This window comes from Cynocephalus volans, chromosome X (assembly GCF_027409185.1).
Source record: "Cynocephalus volans isolate mCynVol1 chromosome X, mCynVol1.pri, whole genome shotgun sequence".
In the NCBI taxonomy this organism is placed as follows: Eukaryota; Metazoa; Chordata; class Mammalia; order Dermoptera; family Cynocephalidae; genus Cynocephalus; species Cynocephalus volans.
In genome coordinates, this window is record NC_084478.1 from 92,805,687 (window position 1) to 92,811,470 (window position 5,784).

Sequence of the window (5,784 nt, forward strand, 5' to 3'; positions counted from 1 at the left end):
GTTGAGATAATCATGTTTTTTTTGTCCTTGATTTGGTCGATGTGATGTATCATGTTTATTAACTTGCATATGATGAACCATAACTGCATCTCTGGTATGAATTCCACTTGATCGTGGTGCATAATTTTTTTGATGTGTTGCTGTATTCTGATTGCTAATATTTGGTTGAGGATTTTTGTGTCTATGTTCATCAAAGATATTGGACTGTAGTTTTCTTTTTTTATTGTATCTTTTTCTGGTTTTGGTATCTTAGTGAAGCTGACCTCATAGAATGAGTTTGCGAGAAGGGTCTCTTTCAAATTTTGTCAGGTTTTGGTATCGTGGTGATGCTGGCCTCATAGAAAGAGTTTGGGATAATGGATTCTGTTTCAATTTTTTGGAATAATTTGAAGAGAATTGGTATTAATTCCTCTTTAAATATTTGGTAGAGGTCTGCAGTAAAGCCATCTGGTCTTGGACTTTTCTTTGTTGATTGATTTCTGATTTCTGCTTCAATTTCCTTGTTTGTTATTTGTTGTTTTGCCTCCCATGGATTTGTCACCCTTTTTCCCCTGGGTGATGGAACGACCAAAGATTACTCAAAGCCCATCACTTCTGAGCAGTGAGAAGCCTCATAAAGGGGTTAAGCTCCCAGAACCCTCAAGAATGAGGCATTCCTTCAATTTGAGAAATTAACCATGAGTTTGGGTTCTCTTCCCACATTTATTCTCCAGGCCAGGAAGTTACAGGAAGAGAACGTAGGTGGGGTTTTTTCTAAGTACAGTTTAACAAGTTTAACAATAGACATTCCATAATGCAATTTTCAAGAACTTAAGTTGATCCACCAACAAAAGCTTGATCTTAGCAAACATTCTCTTCTTACAGCAATTTCCCAGTATCTTTACATATCAATCAGTAACCTGTCTGTCTTTGAGCCAGCAACCTTGCTGTGTTACAATTCTTTATCTTACAACAGAGACTATATAGCCTGGGGAAAATTTCCTGTCCTTTGCGAGGCCAATATTTGAAACTGCAAGGCTTTGGAAAACCAGGCCCAGTGAAGTACATCTGATTTATGCATACTCTACATCTCCCCCCATTTTATTTATTTGAAAGAAAAAGCAAAAGCTATAGATCAGGTTTCACAGTTAAGACAAAAGCATTTAAAGCAAAATTGGTATCATTAACATGGCAAGTCCTTTTAATTTGCTTCAGGTGAGGACTGATGATGTCATCATGTCAGAGTGGCTGCATCAGCATCACATCAGGGTCACCATTTGTTGCTTTGCCTCCCATGGATTTGGCACCCTTTTTTCCCTCGGTGATGGTGCCACCAAAGATTACTCAAAGCCCATCTCTTCTGAGAAGTGAGAAACCTCAAAAAGGGGTTAATCTCCCAGAACCCTCAAGAGCGAGGCATTCCTTCCATTTGGGAAATTAACCATGAATTGGGGTTCTCTTCCCACATTTATTCTTCAGACCAGTAAGTTACAAGAAGAGAACATGGGTGGGGGGTTTTTGCTAAGTATTGTTTAACAAGTTTAATAATAGAAGCTGGTACCATGCAATTAAGTCGATCCACTAACAAAAGCTTGATTTTAGCAAACATTCTCTTCTTACAGCAGTTTCCCAGTATTTTAACATATCAGCTAGTAACCTGTCTGTCTTTGAGCCAACAACCTTGCTGTTTCACAATTCTTTATCTTACAAATGATGACCACGATGTGATAAATTCTGGGTCCACAGATTGGAGACTGACCTGCCAAGCCTTGGAATGGAAAAGAAAGAGTACATCCACCACTCATCCTGACAAAAGGGAGGTCCCGACAAAAGGGGGGCCCCGACAAAAGGGGCAAAAGAAAGAGGACATCTGCCACTCATTTCAACAAAAGGGAGGCCCTGACAAAAGGGGGGGAAGAGAAAAGATGCCTGGAAAAAATAAGAGGACTACTCATCCCATCAAGAGGGAAATCCCAGTAAGGGGGACTTACCCTGGTACCAGGGATCATAGGGGTGCCTTTCGATAAAGCGATTGCATGCCTGCTGCAGTATTTAGCTAGAGCTTTGTCCAGAAGTTTTGCTTTCTTACTCTCTCAACTCTCTATCTATTCTTGTGATTATGGGTAGTTTACTGTTTAGGAGGGAAGTTCAACATAGTACAGTTCTTCTATGTTTCCTTAAGGCAGTAGGTTATAAAGTAACTAACTGTTATCTAACTAAATTATTATTGATTATAGTGGTTTGGAAATTTTGTCGAATTGCTTTAAAAATTATTCTGAACCTTAACAAAAGGAAAAAATGTGTTAATGCCATTAAAGAGGATGAAAAACAATCCTCTCCTCCTTCTCCTCCTCCTCTCCCCCCACCTCCACCTTTGGAGGCAAACAATTCATTTGTTCCCTTGATGGAGTCCTGTCTTAAAGAAGGACATAATATGGGAGTTGGTGCTCATGATGTCTTTCCTGTTGTAAGAACTGGGACTCAGTCGAGACATGAAAACCTTCCATTCTCCTTGTTTGAAAGATTTAAAAAGAGCATCACAGAAAATGGCTTACATAGTACTTTTACTAAGTATACTTAGAATCAATTGCTAATGGGTATAATATGACCCCTTGTTATTGGAAAACACTTGGACAAACTGTTTTAACTCCTGCTCAGTATACTATATGGCTACAAGGATATTGGGAAGCCTTACATGCTATTTCACTCGAAAATTTATGAAATGAGGTTCAAATTAGCGTGGACATGTTACTCAATCAAACAACTAGAGCAGCCATAAAGACTTGGGACAAAATTTCTGCAACAAAATCTAAACTTCAACCTCTTGCTTCCCCTGATGCATTTTTGATACAAAGATTAAATAAGAATCAGCCACTGTTGACATTATCTGTTGAACAAAAATTAATTATAGATTCGGGGGCTGATCCTACCATAATTGCTAAAAAGGATTGAATTCCATTATGGAAAGTAACTTCTTCACCAGTTACATTTACTGGATTAGGTAGGTTCAAAGTCCCTTATCAAAGTAAAAATCCTTTGTTGTGTACTGGCCCTGAAGGACAAACTGCCTCTATTATGCCTTTTGTTCCAGATCTACCTCAAACCCTATGGGGCCAAGACTTCCCTGCTCCATGGGGTATTTATATTGGTACATCACCTTCAAAATTTATCATGATGGCCACGGCCACACTCCCACCATTCAAATTACAATGGACCCCTGGTCCTCTGGTTTGGGTGGAACAGTGGCCTCTTAAAGGGGAGAAATTAAATCAAGCTACCTTACTGGTTAAACAACAGTTACAAATGGGACATTTAGAGCCATGGCATAGTCCCTGGAATACTCCCACTAAATCTTTTGCTACTGTTAGACAGGCACCCACTGAGCCTTATATAGATTTTATTAATTTTCTTCAAGTTGCTGTAACTAGACAAATTGACAATGCTCATGACAAATCCATGGGAGGCAAAGCAACAGTTATTGGTCTGTTCAAGTTTTCTATGTCTTCTTGGTTCAGTTGTGCTAATTTGTTTGTGTCCAGAAATTTATCCATTTCCTCCAGGTTTTCAAATTTGTTGGCATATATTTGTTTGTAACAGTCTCTAATGATTCTTTGTATTTCTGTGTTGTCAGTTGTAATGTCTCCTCGTTCATTTCTGATTTTTGTTATTTGGGTCTTCTGTCTTCTTTTTTTAGTTAGCCTTGCTACTGGTTGGTCTATTTTGTTTATCTTCTTAAATAACCAACATTTGTTTTCACTGATCTTTTGTATCATTGGGGGGTCTCTGTTGCATTTAGTTCTGCTCTCATCTTAATTATTTCTTTCTGTTACTAATTTTGGGATTAGATTGCTCTTGTTTTTCTATGTCTTTGAGGTGTAGCATTAGGTTGTTTATTTGAAAACTTTCTATTCTTTTGGTGGATTTATTGCAGTAACTTCCCTCAGTACTGGTTTTGCTGTATCCTACAGGTTTTGGTAGGATGTGTCTTTATTTTCATTAGTGTCAAGAAATTTTTTGATTTCCTGTTTAATTTCTTCTTGGACCCAAGACAAGGATGCCAACTATCACCACTCCAATTTAACATAGTATCGGAAGTACTAGCCAGAATAATCAGGCAAGAGAAAGAAATAAGGGAATCCAGATTGGAAAAGATGAAGTCAACCTGTCCCTGTTTGCAGATGACATGAGGCTATATATAGAATACCTAAAGACTCTACCAAGAACTCTTCCAGCTGGTAAACAAGTTCAGTAAAGTTGCAGCATACAAAATCAACACACAAAAATCAGTAGGGTTTTTATACCCCAATAAGAAAGCAGAAAAAGAAATCAAGAAAGCAAGCCCATTTAAAATAGCCTCCAAAAAAAAAAAAAGAAAAGAAAAGAAAAGAAATACCTCCCAATTGATTTAACCAAGGAGATAAAAAATTTCCACAATATTAACTACAAATCACTGCTGAAAGAAATTAAAGAGGACGCAAAAAGTTGGAAAGATATTCCATGCTTTTGGATTGGAAGAATTAACATTCTGAAAATGTCCATTCTACCCAAAGCAATGTACAGGTTCAAGGCAATCCCTGTCAAAATACCAATAATGTTCTTGACAGAAATAGAAAAAGCAATTCAAACATTCATATGGAACAACAAAAGACCCCAAATAGCCAAGTAATCCTGAGCAAAAAAAAAAAAGCTGGAAGCCTAATACAACCTGACTTCAAACTATACTATAAAGCTATAGACACCAAAACAGCATGTTACTGGCATAAAAACAGACACCGAGACCAATGTAACAGAGAACCCAGAAATCAAATCACATACTTACAGCCAACTGGTAATTGACAAAGGCAACAAGAACATGCATTAGGAAAAAGACTCCCTCTTCAATAAATGGTGCTAGGAAAACTGGACATCCATATGTTGAAAAATGAAACTAGACCCATACCTTTCACCATATACCAAAATCAACTCAACATGAATTAATGACTTAAATATAAGACCTGAAAATATAAAACTCCTAAAAGACAGCATAGAGGAAACACTTCATGATATAGGACTAGGCAAAGCCTTTATGAATATGACCCCAAAAGCACAGGCAACAAAATTAAAAACAAACAAATGGGATTATATCAAACTAAAAAGCTTCTATACAGCAAAAGAAACAATTAACAGAATGAAAAGACAGCCTACAGAATGAGAGAAAATATTTGCAAACAATGCATCTGACAAGGGATTAATATCCAGAATATACAAAGAACTCAAATAATTCAACAGTAAAAAATAAGTAACCTAATTAAAAAATGGGCAAAGGAGCTGAACAGACATTTCTTATATGAAGATATACAAATGGCTACAGACACATGAAAAAATGCTCAATATCACTCAGCATCAGGAAAATGCAAATCAAAACCACACTGAGATATCATCTCATCTCAGTTAGAATGGCTTTTATCATAAAGACAGAGAATAACAAATGCTGGTGAGGATGTGGAGAAAGGGGAATTCTCCTACACTGTTGTTGGGACCATGGAGTAGTGCAGCCACAATGGAAAACAGTATGGAGTTTCCTGAAACAACTATGGTTAGAACTGCCATATGACTCAGCAATCTCATTGCTGGGTGTATACCCAAAGGAATGAAAATCATCATGTTGAAGGAATACCTGCAATCCCATGTTTATTGCAGCTCTGCTTACAATAGTCAAAAGTTGGAATCAGCCTAAATGTCCTTTGATAGATTGCTGGATAAGGAAAATGTGGTATATATACTCAATGGAATACTACTCTGCCATAAAATGAATGAAATTCTGCC